At 35.1% G+C, this 17,407-nt stretch overlaps 1 protein-coding gene and 1 pseudogene across 1 annotated transcript in view; one reads left to right on the top strand and one right to left on the bottom strand.

The window, feature by feature from the left end:
* Positions 1–1,048, bottom strand: part of USP25 (ubiquitin specific peptidase 25) — a 147,217-nt gene extending 146,169 nt beyond the window's left edge. The window contains exon 1 of the mRNA XM_077118742.1: positions 935–1,048. The gene's annotated coding sequence lies outside the window, so the exon portion shown is untranslated. The remainder of the gene's footprint in view (positions 1–934) is intronic.
* An 11,710-nt stretch (positions 1,049–12,758) lies between these two features.
* Positions 12,759–14,014, top strand: LOC143648539 (nuclear distribution protein nudE homolog 1 pseudogene; annotated as a pseudogene).
* Positions 14,015–17,407: the final 3,393 nt, after the last annotated feature.

Genomic DNA, 17,407 nt, shown 5'->3' with positions numbered 1-17,407 from the left:
AAATCAACATTTCTAAATTTGGAGTAAAATGCTGGTGATCAGTGAGGGGGAGGGGTGGGGTATATGGTATACATGAATTTTTTTCCGTTTTCTTTTTATTTCTTTTTCTGAATAGATTTAATTGTTCTAAGAAATGATCATGATGATGATATGCAACTATGTGATGATATTGTGAATTACTGATTACATATGTAGAATGGAATGATCAAAAATTGCGAATGTCTGCGTTTGGTGTTTTTTTGGTATTTTAAAAAAAATTTTTAAATTAATAAAAAAAATAAAATAGAATAAACATTTCTTAGTGATGAAACCAAATTCATCTATTTGATCCATAGGTGAATCAAACTGCTTCAAAGTGAAAAGTTTAGGCTATTAAATTTTAAAAAATACACTATATCACACAGCTTGGATTTCTTAAAAAGAAAATACTCTATAAACATACTACAGATTGCCAGTCAGCAAACTACAGTCCAGGTGCCAAACCCAGCGGGCAGCTGTTGTTATAAATTAAGTTTTAATGGACACAGTCCTGCTCATTCACCTCTATGCAACAAAATGAATATGGCCCACCAAAGCCTAAAATATTTACTCTTGGTCCTTAAGAGTAAACACCCCTGTTAATAATGACTGGAAGCTGAAATTGGTCAGTATATCCAAAAAGGAACTAAAGGGAAGAAAAAAATGGAGAATTATTAAAACACAGTCTTAAATTTAATCCTCTAAAAGACTACTCTCAAATCCTAAAAGTAAAGTTTCAATCACAATCAGAATTAAAATATGAAAATTTTGGTTACATAAAACATAAAAGTAATATAGAAGTATATTAATAGTTGTTTAGAGTAATAAAGTATATCTTATTGCCTTTTAAAATTAAAGCCAATTATTATTTCCGTTATAGTATTTACATTTGCTTTATATAAATTATACTTTTTACCTGCTAATGGCTTGCTCCTCATCAGTTATTCCAGTCTCCCTGAATGCCCTGTTCGATTCTGCCAAACTCAAGGCAATTGCCCTCTGAAGATCATCTTTATCATCTCCAGTGAGATCAATGACATCTGAAAAGCAAAATTATCTTTCTCAAAATTAAAAGTCAAACAAAATGAAAAGTAATTCTTATCAAATATCAAATATATGCTATTGAACCAAAGTCAATATCAACTTAATTCTGTATTTCTTTATAAGAGCCTCTCTGAAGAGAATGAAAACATTTTAAATTGGTTATACTTTAATTAATCTTTTTCTTTAAAATATATCTGAAGCAACAAAAATATTCTTCATTGCAGAAGAATCTCAGGATTTACTCTATGATCTCTGACTAGAAGCTAAAAGGAAGACTAGCAGACATTTTCCTTACCAACAAAAATTGAAATCAACACAACTAAATATTTATATCTATGAGTTCTAAAATTAACCCAAATGTACACAATTAAATACCTCATCAGCTTTAGCAACTATTTTTTCAAAGACATTAACATTACAATTTGTCTACACTACCACTTAAACATTATTTAACAAATTATGATAATTAACAACTGAGCCCTTGAAAACTGTTTCAGAAACTACTTGACCACAGATATATGCTTATATATACAATTTTTAATTCTGAAACGAAATGTCAAACTGTTAAGTGTGGTTAATTTCAATGAAGATAATTATGAAAAGGTAAAGAACTTTCATTTCCTATTTTAAATACTTCTGCCCCATCTGAATTGTTTTATATCATGCAGTCCTTTTTATGTCAAACAAAACTTTTATTTCAGGTGAAAACAAAGAAATTTACAAATAAATGAAATTGTTCCTCTTTCAACAAAAGTTAAGTAGCTTTAATGCTACTCTTCTTCTTACAAAAAATAAAGTCTATAGCTTTTACCACCTTATATAAAACTTCTTTTTAAGCCAATCTTCTAATATATATTGATCAACATTTTTAACTCATAAAATGACAATAAGAAATATTCCCATTGTCATTTAAACAATGATAGGGACCGTGGAAAACTATTACGTAGGAGAGAGGTAACAGGTTACAAAACAATGTGAAGAGAAAGAAAAAAGAAAAATATCTGTTATTACCTTACATTTAAGTGGATGGGATAATAATATTAAGATGTTCTGTGCCTGTGGTTACATATGTACAGATGATAAAAAACAATAGTAGGTAAACTGCTGCAACTTAGCATAAATAAAGGCAGAAGCACCAAACTGTATGAGTATCCACTGTATTACATACATGCATACTCACTATTAAAAAGCAAAACAAAACAGTTTCACCAAAGAATGTTCTTGATGAAAAGGCAAAAATCAATTTTATTAAATTATGACTTACATGTTCTTTTAAGTCTATGTGTTGCAATAGAAAGTATGTATAAACTACTTCTGCTGTATATCTAGAGCATGTGAATTTCTAACAACAACAACAAAAAAACACTAGTACAATGTGTGAGTACAAGGTGAACTAGCTGCTTTTTCATGGAACGCCATTTTTACTTCCATGAAAACTACAAACTATAGTTGTTCAGATTTGAGTATTAGGAAAACATTTTCTCGAAAACAGACAACGTAACACATTCAATTTAAAGAAAACAAATGAGAGTGCTTGTTGTCAATGATTAATTTCCAGATTTAAAGCAAAAATCTGAACTTTGGAAAACTTGTTTCCTCTGCCAGTATGCTTGATGTCTCCACAACACTTAAGGCTTAATCTGGTGAGATAAGTGATGATATTAACAGATATGTTTTTTAGACCATAGATATTTATCCAACAGTTGGAAGAAAATATTTTCCAATAAACATGCACAATGTTAAAAAATCACGCATGGGCAAAAGATCTATTCAAAGGGCAAAACTGACAATGGATTTTAACGTAACAGTAAGAAAAGATGATATATGTGATTCTGATTACACATTGCAACTAATCAAGTTCTAATATAGAATTAAGAAAGAATATTTTTATCTGAACAAGTACTGCTCCCTTTTCTAACTCTATATTTGCATGAAACCAGATTTTCTTCATATACTTTAATCAAAACAATGCATCCCAACAGAATGAATGCAGAAGCATATCTGAGACTTCAGCTATCTTCTATTATGGTAGACAATAGAGATTTGCAACAATATAAAATAATATACCCCTAATTTATTTCATAAAAATATAATTAATTTTTAAAAATGTGTTATTTATGCTAACATGAAATGGATTATTTTAATACGAATAATTTAAACTTTCGTTTTAATTTCTGATACCACAAATTTTGACCAAAATAACTCATATAAACAAAAGGCCTTCGAAGTCAATAAATTTTAAGGCTGTAAAGGGGTCTTAAGATCAAAAAGCCCTGACCACATGATTCATACATGGCAAAAACCATGGTGCTTTAAAGCCAAAATTAAGAAGCAATAGCTTCCTTGAGACAGAATATTCCGTCTCTTTTTTGCCCCCATCTCCAACCCAACCTACTGTCTTACACAGAACCTGCCACACACACTGATATTATCTGCCCTGGCCTTGCAGGGAGAAGACAAGGGACTATTGATTCTTAACTGACAAGATGGGACTTTATACTTTAAGCAGTAGAAGTTCATTATTTGCAGTTTCACTATAATCAACAATGATTTTTTCCCATGTTTCCATTACTCCATAGAGCTGCTTCTTTTCACATTAGTATAACAAGCCTGAAAGAAACGTATTATTACCTTACTCATATACCAAAAACATTTGCTCTTAAGACCATATATTAAGAAAGTGCAAAATGTTTTTTCATACAGAATGGTTAAACTTGAATTCATTCTCTGGAAATAATGAAGCAATGATTTCTCTAAAACAAGGAATGCTGCAACAATGTTAGAATGAAATCTATCCCATGATTTTCTTATATGCTCATACTCAAAAAGGGACAGAGAATAAATAAGGCTAGCCATAAACAACTGCTAACTAAAAATGCCTCTGTAAAAGTCCCATTCAAATACCAAAGCATTATGAAACTCTTATACCTGTGTCAGGGTAGGTTCTTGGTAAAACACCACTGCCTCTGGTATCAGTGTAACACAGTTCAATGATGCATGTGTGGAAGCGTTACTTTTGGATAACACTTGTAGAAAATTCATGTTACAAAAGCATATAAGCAGCATTACAAAAGCATATAAGCAGTAATCTCCAACATTTTCAACAGTGCCTAAAGTAAAACATTTTCTCTGCAAAATCAGAAATAAACATCAAAACACAAAACTCACCATAATAAATATTTTATTTCCCAAGGAAATACCTTTGTACTAGCTTAAAAATCAACTACCAAATATTTATCAGTCAACTCCAAAAATAAATGCAGTCATCAACTTACTGAACTAGACTTCAAAGGTACATGCTATGTATAACTCATAATTTATTTTCCCATAATAATATTATATTAAGTGAAATAAAGTTTCCGAATTAGTTCACAAAAGCCCATATAACCCATAACCTAGTTCAACTACAATTCTCTATACAAAAGATTTGGATTCTGGAAGAAAAACAATGTTCTTCCACCTTTTTCATTATCTTCCTAGGGAAGGGACTTGTAAAAAAAAAAAAAAAGCCCAGTTTATTTTTAAAACCAGCAAAGATTTCTTAAGGCAAGGGAGTGACATGAGCAGGACTCTGTTTCTGTACTGAAGAGTTAAAGGGTTGAGCAAGAGTTTAAGAAGAGGTAATGAGAATATGACCAGATGGAAACAACTAAAAGAAAAAGCTGTTATACAAAAACTGAAAAACTTGCAAACTGAATGGCTTGGAAAAAAAAAAAAATTAGGCCATCAGAAGATTAAAAATGCTGTTAAAAGAGAAAGGCAAATGGAATGATCATATGCTAAGAACGTTTGTGTTGTTCATTGTTATATTTATTTTTTAATTGAAAAATTGAAAAAAAAAATAGAAAGGCAGATATGAATAGAGGGATGCTCAGTAAGGAGATTGGAAATGTTTCCCACTCCACTTTTCCATCTCCTCTCCCCTCAATCAACCAGCTCCCTCCCATAAAGTGTTACTACTTTTCTGATCTTCTCACTGCTACAGAACTCAAATTCTATGAAAAAGTGCTTTACAATAGAACTTTTGTGATGATGGAAATGTACTATTATCTGCACTGCCCAACATAGTAAGCACTAGTCACATACAGACTATTTTGGAGCATTTAAAATATGACTAGCACAACTTAGGAATTGAATTTTTTTTTTGTTAAATTTTTTATTGAGGCTTCACTACATTTATATATTAACTTGGGGGGAAATTTTTTTTTTTTTTTTAACATGGGCAGGCACCAGGAATCGAACCCGGGTCCTCTGGCATCGCAGGCAAGCATTCCTGCCTCCTGTGCCACCGTGGCCCGCCCAGGAATTGAATTTTAATATTTTCAATTAATTAAAATTGAAATTTAAGTTGTCATGTGTGATTACCAGCCACGCCATGGTACTGAACACCTTAACTCTTAGTGGTCTAGTTCTGTTCTTAATCACAGCTGCTAAGATTATAATGGCAGCATTAAGAAGTAAGGAAGAGGAATACTAGGAAGCCCTTCCTGAGTTTCTGACATGAACTTTATTATGTTTTAACAATTTGGATTATGAAACAAAAAATCAGATGTTAATATTCTGTATTTGTCAACAAAGAGAGCAAAGTTCCATGACTACTAGTCTGCCGAAAATGCACAGAAAGTTCATTAATTTATCCTAGTCATTCTACAGTTCATATCTAAAAGAATATGTCTATTTACATTTAATCAATATATGTAACAACTTTCAGATCATTTCAGAATCTCACTTTTAAGTATAAATTTGACTTGTGATGGACCATCAAATAGTTCTATTCACTAGAAATCTCTGTGGAAAAAGAGACTTTATTGTATTTCTTTTATCTGAGTTACTTCTTTAACAAACTCTGAGAATGGGAAATACTATCAGTGTTCAACCACTAAAATCCTGAACTGTCTAATATAAGTGATTTATCCTCAGTAGGGATGAAAGCAGCTGGTCTAGATCTGTGGATCACTTGTAGTTTAAATTACTACTAGTCTGCCCAACCATGACCAGAGTTTTAAGACAGAATCTCAATGTTTTTCTCACTTTCCATGTGACCCTTTCTAAATCAAGTTCTTTTGGGAAAAAAGAAAAATACACTGATTATAAATCTGTGAAGGGTCTACCAGTTGACACTCACTCCAATGTGTTATGCCAATTTCTCAAAAACGTAAGTCAATGTGACTTAACTTTCTGTGTTAAAATTACCTACCCAAATCCCTCTTATCTTTTGATCCATAGATTGATTGCTCAATTGTAGCACATGTTGCTCTGGTGGGCATATACTGTTTTTTTCCTGTTTTAAAAAAGTTCAAAAGAATTTAATGGTCATGAAAGAAAGAATATTGCTATTAGATTTCAAACTGGGCAAAGCCTTCTATGGTCACGTCTATGACAGAGTTTGCCATGACAAAAAAACTTTGCAGAATCTCTACTCAGACTATTAAATATAGCTATAGTATGTCAAAACCTTGCTTTGTGCCCTAATCCCATCCTTATTAGTATTTTTGACTGCAAAACCCTCAAACAATTTTAATCTCAATTTAAGTGGAGGGGGCACAAGTGACATGTATTTGACAATCTACAACATTTCATCTGGGCAGGATGTCCAAGAAATGATAAAAGGCCCCTGGGACTTTTGAAAAGTATAATACAAATAATTTGGATCTTTTCTCAGTACTCAACTGAGTATTAAATTATAGTAAGAAATGTTTCCAAAGTAAAATAAAAACACCAGGTATACTACTTCTAAATTCCTTATTATGTAGAATATATGCTTTCCTTAAAAAGGTTTCTTTTTTCCCTCTAAAGTGAAAGATAAAAATGCACTAGAAAAGCATATCATACACTAACTAATGCAAATATAATTAATTCTTCAATACTATATGAAGGCTCAAATATAAGTGCTCTTCAAATCAAGTATCTGTATAGGCATAAATGAAAATGTCCCTGTAAGCCCCAATATGACTCTCTCTTTGGGTTATTTGTTTAAAAACTAAATTTTTCTCATCATCAAAAAACATACACTTTATTACCTCTAAAAGAAACTTTAAGTTATAAACAGTTATACACCAGCAAGCTTATACCAAAAAGGAAGCATATGTACTTAGCATTTAATAGAGATTTTATTTCAAACTTAGATGTTCTGTCAGTTCTGCAAATAACAGCAGACAAACTTAAACTTAGCATGGCTTTGATTATGCTTTAGCCCTTGATGTTTAGGGGAAAATTAGGGGGAGTGGGGAGAAAGAAGAAAAAAAATTGATAATAAATATCCCTGCATATTTAAAATAATTAACTTAAGTGATGGTTAACTTTATGATAACAATGCATTTCAAACAAAACTGAGGAAATGCTCAAAAATAGTTTTTATATTAACAACAATCCCTTGAGAACTTCCTCATACTCTGATCATTCTAATATTCTACCTTCCTTCAATACTTAGTCTTTTTCAAATGTCTTGCACTTTTATATTCATTTGTAGTTATTTTCTATCCTTTTTTTCCCACAAATAATTTTTGCCCCCACATAATTTTTAGAAGACTTCTTATCTTCGTCCAAATAAATGAACAGTAATTTAAAGAGAATATATTATTTGAATATCTGCTTGTTTGCTACCTCTTTATTTTCTCAGGTTTAAATTATATAACACTACATTATGACACTACTTACCTTAAATATTGAATCAAGACTATTTCCTAAAGAAAGCTGTACTTCTTAAAACTGTATAAAACCTGGTCTGAATATACTTTAATAGATTTCTTAATAAATATTATTATCACCCCATCAGGTACTTTTTCCAATTTGAATTCTAGTACTATTTCTAATTCGATAAACACAATCACCACATTAGATTTATACAACAGTTAGCTTCTCAATTATCTCAAACCACTTTTACGTACATACTATCCTAATTAGCTATACAGTATATTCGTATTAGAATAAATATATTTTATAGATTAAGAAACCACAAAGGCAAGCAATTTACTGAACGCAGCACTATATCAGTTGAGATGAAATCTGAAACTCCATACCCTGTCCTTTTTTCAAGTGGAAAATAAAATTACTTGGAGGTTATCTTTCATTAGATACACTCATGAAGGCAAAAAAAAAATTCCTTCATAATCGGCAAATGTGGCCCATGCCTTCTGAAACCAGGCTGCTTCTCCCTAAAGACACCTATTCAAATTTCTCTTCTTGTCCACTATAACATTTTCACTATCTTTAGCAAAAGTCTTGAACAGGTGTTAACAATTTGTTTAAGCAATAATTTCTTGCTTTCACAGAGCAAATAAGTTATCTTGTTTCTTAAAATCTTAAATCTCCCAAGCATATGTTATTTTGCATCACAAAGTATACTATTTATAGGTTCATAAATACCTGTCTAAAATCTTTTTAATCTTTTCAACTAGAACATTGAACCAAGCTTTCTTCACTTTAACTATTAGCCTGCAGTAAAAGCATTCTTCTTTCCTTTTCTACCGTTTCTTTCTCTCCTCCGTGTCTTAGAAGCTTGAAAGATATGAAATGATATTCTCAAATACTAATTTCTCTATCTTTATACCATTTCTCTTTTTTCCAACTTCTTGAAAGAAGCTTCTCAACCTCTTGCCCTTTCAATGCTTTTGAAATAGTTTTTCCATACATATAATCAAAAATAATTCAATAAACACTTTTTGAACACTTGCAGCATGCCAAGCACTTTTTAAATATGGTAGTGGGAACATGAATGTTCTCTTGCCCTGTTAAGCTTACAGTCTGGTGAGGAAGACAGGCACATTCAAATAATTTCATCATAAAACAATAAATTTAAAACAGAACTATACATGCTGGAGACCAGGGTTCGTTTCCCAATGCCTGCCCAGGCAAAAAAAAAAAAAAAAGAACTATATTCTAGGTTCTACAGAAGGACTTAGCCCAACATAGAGGGTAGGGGAAACATTTTAGAACACCTCCTGACCTAAGCCTTCTAAGGCCAAAAAAATTAGGCTAGGAAGAAAAAGGCCAGAAAACGACTCCACATAGAGAGAACATCAAGTATAAAGACAAAGAAGTAGACAGCATTGAGTGTATAAGAACTTCAAAGCATTCTGTATTAACACAGTGTAAAGTAAAAGGAGAACAGTGGAAAATGAGGCTAGAGATATAGACAGGAGTCAATCACAGTTTGTTCTGAAATTGGAAATAAGGAACTGACTCTTTCTTAAACATACATAGTTTCTTCCATCACATACTAGAGCTATATGAGATGGGAATATTCATATAGATAGAGCTATACAACTGATGGAAGATAGTTTGTGGAACAAAAATATTAAGAATATGCTAAAAGGTGAAAATTAGTTATTTTATCAATAAAGACTAAAAGGGATTTAATGCCAATCAGTAGCTACAAACTTCTATGTAAATGGGCTATGGTTGCTTACCAATATTGAGAAGATCTATGAACAAAATTTGAAATTCTGTTCATATATTTTAGAAATTCAACTTCTCAAATTCATATTGCATGTACTTTATATAGTATAAATACAATAATAAGTACATAGAGTCTATGGGGGTATTTGGAAGTAACTGGATAAATACTGAAAAAGTCTGAGGGCTATGTAAGCGTAAACAATTTATATGATGGATAAAAATGACAGTCCCAAATAAAATACCCATATGCATGTATGTGTGTGTGTGTGTGTGTGTGTATAGGTAAATATACTATATGTATATATATATACATATATATATATATATATACACACACATGCATCCAAACTACATATTCAAGTTTATTTTTGGGGGGGATGTGGATCGTCTGAAACAGTAAACATTTTTCCAAAATCTTTATATCTGGGTGAGAGGGAGAAAAAATCTTGTTAAATGGTAAAACTATCATAATTAAAACATTTTCCTTCAAAAATAATACTAAGGCTGTTATCAACACTTAAAACCTATGAAACAGAAGATTGTACCCATTTAAGTTCTAGGAATTTTGCTTATTTTTATGAATATATTTGTAGCTATTCCATATTTTCCAGCAACGGACACCACAAGAAATGATATATAACATAAATAAAATCCTTTACTTCTAATCTGGAAAAAGAATACAAAGTAAGTAATAAAAATATATGCTCTCTCAAATACATAAAAAACATGCACAGTTAAAGTAGTTCTTTTTAGCCTTCACTGTGCTTAAACAAAATAAATATATTCCAAAGGAAAGTTATTTCTTACATTTCTATTAAAATACTAAGAATAAGAAGGAAACTTACTTGTATCTGCTTGGCTTCCCACACTGATGTATCTATCATTTCCAGGAAGTGCTGTTTGGTAGTAAGTTGTCTCCTCCTGCTGTGGTGTCTTAGCATTTTTTGCAGTAAGGAAAGCCACCGCTAATTCCAAGTTTCCATTACTATCCTTAAAATATCAAGACAGGAACATCAAATTTTTTGGAATAATGCTATACATTCTCACATTTCTGCCATTCTATCTGTAATAATAATTAATATTTCATAGGGAAAATTACTTTCAGATTTAAATTATTCGATAATTATATATAATTCTATATATGATTTTAGTGTAAATGATCTAAAGCAAAGTATTTTATATTGCTATTACTGTTTTTTCTATGAATTACAACTACTAATCTAACATAACAATCAATTCTATAACTAATTTTTAGTTTTCCACTGCATTCATACATAGCAAAAGTAAACCACAAGTTCCGGGCCAAGATGGCAGCTTAGCAATGTGCACGTTTTAGTTTGTCCTCCAGAATAACTACTAAATAACCAGAAACAGTGCAGAACAGCTCCTGGGGCCACTTCAGTGACCAGACATACAGCGTACCCCAGTTTGGACCAGCTGGACCAGCTGCAAGCCCCCTCAGAACCGTGAGTTCCCAAAGCCGTGGCAGCTGGCACCCATCCCCCATAGGCTGCTTTAAACAGGGAAAGGAAAGAGACTTTACCAGCAGCAGTGGCTGAGCCCAACCAAACGCCAATTGTGGAATTAATTAACAAATTCTGACTACTAAAAATAGGCCCCCAGCTCAGGTGAACCAGGTCAAAGTGGATGTCACTCACTTTTGCCCCGGCGCCAAGGCTGAAGGGCTGACAGAAAAAGAAAAAAAAACAGGAAACAGAGGTTTTTGTGGCTGTGTTTCTACAAAGGCTTGACTGCCTTTGGATACAGTAGTAGAACTTCTCAGGCTGCAACTGCCCCATATAGGTAGAAACAAGTTTGTTTGAGGGCTTGTCTGGAGCCTGTGCCTTCCCCAGGGGAGGGGTGAAGCCCAACTCAGGTGGAATCCCTTCCTCAAGGTATTCAGACACCAGGGCTTGGTAATTTGAAGCCATTAAAACCAGCCTACAACCTCTCCTCTGTCTCCACCACACCCCCAGCAGGGAGAGTCTGCCAAAGTTAAAAGTACCGCATCATCTTATGCTGGTGGGACCTGCAGGCAGACAAGCACCACATACTGGGCAGAATAAGAAAAACAGAGTCCAGAGACTTCACAGGAAAGTCTTTCAACCTCTCACCCTCAGGCAAAATCGACGCAGGTGACTCTTTTCCTCCTGATAGGAGGCCAGTTTCATATGGAAAATCTGGCTGTGGTCTAAAATACCTAAGTAGGCTCTCCTAAGTGTGGGGGCAAAAAGGCACCATACAAGCAGGGTGAGAAACAAGAAAACAAGAACTGAAAAATTCTCCTCTGTTAAACAAAACCTAAGCTAGACGTCCAGAAAAAGCTGAACTGAATGCCAAAGAAGAGACAGATAACAAATTCATCCAGCAAGAAAACCCTAGGTAAAAGAAGTGAAAGCAATCTCTAGAATAAACTAATTAAGGTAATTAAATGCTTAGACTCCAGCAAAAAATAAAAAATCACACTAGGAAAACTGAAGATATGGCCCAGTCAAAGGAACAAACCAACAATTCAAATAAGATACAGGAGTGGAAACAATTCAGAAAGTTCGAACAGACATGGAAAACCTCATCAAAAAGCAAATCAGTGAGTTGAAGGAGGATATAAAGAATGCAAAGAATGAACAAAAAGAAGAAATCAAAAGTCTGAAAAAACAAATCACAGAACTTACGGGAATGAAAGGCACGGGAGAAGAGATGAAAAAAACAATGCAAACCTACAATGGTAGATTTCGAGAGGCAGAACACAGAATTAGTGAACTGGAGAACGGAACATCTGAAATCCGACAAGAAAAAGAAAATATAGGGAAAACAATGGAAAAATATGAGCAGGGGCTCAGAGAATTGAATGACAATATGAAGCACACGAATATACGTGTTGTGGGTGTCCCAGAAGGAAAAGAGAAGGGAAAAGGAGGAGAAAAACTAACGGAGGAAATTATCACTGAAAATTTCCCAGCTCTTATGAAAGACTTAAAATTACAGATCCAAGAACTGCAGAGTACCCCAAAGAGCAGAGATCCAAGTAAACGTACATCAAGACACTTACTAATCAGAATGTCAGAAGTCAAAGAGAAAGAGGGAATCTTCACAGTAGCAAAAGAAAAACAATCCATCACATACAAGGGAAGCCCAACAAAACTATGCATAGATTTCTCAGCAGAAACCATGGAGGCGAGAAGACAGGGGAATGATATTTGAATTATTAGAAGAGAAAAACTGCCAACCAGGAATTCTATATCCAGCAAAATTGTCCTTCAAAAGTGAAGGAGAGGGGACCCAGTCGCGGCGCCCTTCGCTGCCGCTGCCTGCGCCTGGTCCCCGCTTCCAGAGCCGGCCAACATGCAACAAGAAGAGTAGATCTCTTCCCCCATTTTTATAATGGAGGACTCAGGAAAGAAGACTTTCAGCTCTGAGGAGGAAGAAGCTAACTACTGGAAAGATCTGGCTATGACCTACAAGCAGAGGGCAGAGAATACACAAGAGGAACTCCGAGAATTCCAAGAGGGAAGTCAAGAGTATGAAGCTGAATTGGAGACGCAGTTGCAACAAATTGAAACCAGGAACAGGGACCTCCTGTCAGAAAATAACCATCTGCGCATGGAGCTAGAAACCATCAAGAAGTTTGAAATGCAGCATTCAGAGGGCTACCGGCACATCTCCACCTTAGAGGATGATCTCACACAGACTAAAGCAATTAAAGACCAACTGCAGAAGTACATCCGTGAGCTGGAACAAGCAAATGATGACTTGGAAAGAGCAAAGCGGGCCACGATCATGTCTCAGGAAGACTTTGAGCAGTGCTTGAATCAAGCCATTGAAAGAAATGCCTTCCTGGAGAGCGAACTTGATGAGAAGGAGAATCTCCTAGAATCCGTTCAGCGACTCAAGGATGAGGCCAGAGACTTGCGGCAAGAATTGGCCGTGCAGCAGAAGCAGGAGAAACCCAGGACCCCCATGCCCAGCTCAATGGAAACTGAGAGGACAGACACTGCCGTCCAGGCCACTGGCTCCCTGCCCTCCACTCCCAGCGGTCACCGAGGACCCAGCTCAAGTTTAAACACACCAGCGACATTCCGACGTGGTCTGGATGATTCTTCCAGTGGGACCCCTCTCACACCTGTAGCCCGAATATCTGCTCTCAACATCGTGGGAGATCTGCTGTGCAAAGTAGAGGCATTGGAGTCCAAACTTGCATCCTGCTGGAACTTTGTATATGATCAGTCCCCAAACCGAGCAAGTGTTCCAGCCTCAGGACGGGGGAGCAAGAGCAGAGATGGCAGTGACAAGCGGCCAAGCAGCACCAGCGTGCCTTTGGGTGACAAAGGGTTGGGAAAGCGCCTGGAATTTGGGAAGCCGCCTTCAAATATTTCCTCACCATCACTGCCATCAGCCCAGGGTGTAGTCAAGATGTTGCTTTAGGAAAACCATGGAAACCGGAGCCCTTGGTGTTTGTTCAGGAGTTGTTCTCGTTAACCTTTCTTCCTCTCTTTAAACTGTTTTTGTAAGTTAGTTTGAAAAAAATGACAGCAAGCAGTCACCGTAGTTAGCTTTGTGTTCTAAGCAAATGACTTGAGGCCAGCGCCAACAGCCCATGATATTTGTCCCTTGAAATGTCTGATGATCTCCAAGCCTCCCTCTCATCATGCATTGCAAAGGGACAGAGACAGACTGGATCCTCTGGGAAATAACTCTAAGGCATCGGCTATGAGGCCAGATTTGAGTGAAACCAAGAGTCCTGGTTGGTCTTGAGAGGTATTTTTAACATCCAGAGAGACTCTTTAAACCTGGGAGTCGGAGCTCATCATAGAGGCTCACGCCCTACCCCGCTCAGGTGGTGCTGTCGTCCAGGACAAAATCTCCAGTGCTTTATGGCAGAGTTAGGTTAGGCGTACTTAAGTCATGTCTAGGACTGAAGAGTAGAGGAGGCCTGTGCCTTTTTCTTAAACCATGGTAGTGTACCTCTGAGACTTTTTAATCTGCCTTGCCTTGAGGCATTTAGAGATTTAGAGGCATGGTCAAGTTTCAGAGTGAATTTTATGTAGACTAGGGTCCCTCAAAAATTTGTGTTCTCTTTAGGTAAATCCTGACCATTAGTCTCCCTGACATGGGAAAGGCTGAGGGTCGCCAGGGTACAGTGGCTTCAGTAATGAGCTCTTTAGAACAGGACTTCCCTATTCACAGCATAATGAACTAATTGGGGTGACCTTCAGATAGGATCACAGCACGAGGACTGTCATTGGAAGCTTCCTTTTCAAACAAGGAAAGGAACACAGGATTGCCAACACTCACAGGTGGATTGTGTCCTCATCACTGTTGGTTTATGAACTGACACTTCCAGATGCAAGTAAAAAGCACTCACTAATTTCAGGAGCACGTGCACAGTTCACTTACCTTCCTTTTATTACTAAGTTATTTTCCCAAAGAACCACAAAAATACGTTTGAGTTAAGAATCTAGCTTTCTAAATGCTACTGAAATTCAGCAGAAAAATCACAGTGCCAGGTTCGTTCCCCTGTGAAACCTTCTTAACCTGTATCACTAAAAGATGTGCTTTTATTTTTATAAAAGAACAATAAAATCAAGAGACATCAGTGTCCAAAAAAAAAAAGTGAAGGAGAAATTAAATATTTTCAGACAAAAAATCAGTGAGAGAATTTGTGACCAAGAGACGAGCTCTGCAGGAAATACTAAAGGGAACACTAGAGACAGATACAAAAAAGACAGAAGAGGAAGGTGTGGAGAAGAGTAGAAAGGAAGACTATGAGTAAAGGTAAAAAGAAGGAAAATCAGATATAACATATAAAATCCAAAAGGTAAAATGGTAGAAGAAAGTACTACCCATGCAGTAATAAGACTAAACGTTAATGGATTAAACTCCCCAATCAAAAGACAAAGACTGGCAGAATGGATTAAAAAACAGGACCCATCTATATGCTGCCTAAAGGAAAAACATTTACACTCAAGGATAAACATAGGCTGAAAGTGAAAGGTTGGGAAAAATATTTCATGCAAATAACAATCAGAAAAGAGCAGGAGTAGCTATAATAATATTCAACAAATTAGACTTCAAATGTGAAGCAATTAAAAGAAACAAAGAAGGATACTATGTATTAATAAAAGTAACAATTCTCAAGAAGAAATATCATAAATATTTATGCACTGAGCCAGAATGCTCCAAAATACATGAGGGAAACACTGAAAACACTGAAAAGAGAAATAGACACAACTACCATAATAGTTGGAGACTTCAATTCCCCGACTCTCATCAATGGACAGAATACCTAAACAGAGGATCAATAAAGAAACAAGAGAATTTGAATAATACAATAAATGAGTGAGACTTAACAGACATATATAGAACATTACACTCCACAACAGCAGGATATACCTTTCTCTCAAGTGCTCATGCATCATTCTCAAGGATAGACCATATGCTAGGTCACAAAGCAAGTCTCAATAAATTTAAAAAGATTGAAATCACACAAAACACTTTCTCATCATAAAGGAATGAAGTTGGAAATCAATAATAGGCAGAGGGCCAGAAAATTCACAAATACGTGGAGGTTCAACAAGACACTCTTAAACAACCAGTGGGTCAAGTAAGAAATTACAAGAGAAATCAGTAAATATCTTGAGGCAAATGAAAATAAAAACACAACATATCAAAACTTATGGGAAGCAGCAAAGGTAGTGCTAACAGGGAAATTTATTGCCCTAAATGCCTTTACCAAAAAAGAAGAAAGAGCAAAAATCGAGGAATTAACTGTCCACTTGGGAGAACTAGAGAAAGAGCAGCAAATTAACCCCAAAGAAAGCAAAAGGAAAGAAATAATGAAGATTAGAGCAGAAATAAATATAACTGAGAACATGAACACAATCGAGAAAATCTACAAAACCAGAAGTTAGTTCTATGAGAAAATCAGTAAGACTGATGGACCCTTAGCAAGGTCAACAAAAAGAAGAAGAGTGAGGGCACAAACAAAATCAGAAATGGAAGAGGAGACATAACCACTGACCCCACGGAAATAAAGGAAGTAATGACAGGATACTATGAACAACTTTATGCTAATAAATATAACAATGAGGATGAAATGGACAACTTTCTAGAATGGCATGAACAACCAACTTTGATGTGAGAAGAAACAGAGGATCTCAATAAACCCATCACAAATAAAGAAATTGAATCAGTCATTGAGAAGCTCCCCAAACAGAAAAGTCCAAGACCAGGTGGCTTCACATGTGAATTCTACCAAGTATTCAAGAAAGGATTAGTACCAATCCTGCTCAAATTCTCCAAAAAAATTGAAGAGAATGGAAACTTACCTCACTCATTCTATGAAGCTAACATCACCCTCATACCAAAGCCAGACAAAGATATTACAAAAAAAAAGAAAACTACAGACCAATCTCTCTAAAGAATATAGATGCAAAAATCCCCAACAAAATTCTTGCAAATCGAATTAAAAAAATTCAATTTGCAAGAATTTGCACATTAAAAAATTTGATTTGCACATTAAAAAAATTATACACCACGACCAAGTAGGACTCATCCCAGGTATGCAAGGATGGTTCAACATAAGAAAATCAATTAATGTAATATACCATATCAATAAATCAAAGCAGAAAAACCACATGACCATCTTGATTGATGCAGAAAAGGCATCTGACAAAATTCAACATCCATTCTTGTTGAAAACCCTTCAAAGGATAGGAATAGAAGGGAATTTCTTCAACATAATAAAGGGAATATAGGAAAAGCCGACAGCTAATATCATCCTCAATGGGGGAAAAACTGAAAACTTTCCCCCTTAAATCTGGAACAAGACAAGGATATCCACTATCACCACTGTTATTCAACATTATGTTGGAAGTTCCAGCCAGAGCAATTGGACAAGAAAAAGAAACACAAGGCATCAAAATTGGAAAAGAAAAAGCAAAACTCGCAC

The sequence above is a fragment of the Tamandua tetradactyla genome, chromosome 10 (genome assembly GCF_023851605.1).
Source record: "Tamandua tetradactyla isolate mTamTet1 chromosome 10, mTamTet1.pri, whole genome shotgun sequence".
Lineage (NCBI taxonomy): Eukaryota > Metazoa > Chordata > Mammalia > Pilosa > Myrmecophagidae > Tamandua > Tamandua tetradactyla.
This window is presented reverse-complemented; position numbering and strand designations above follow the sequence as displayed.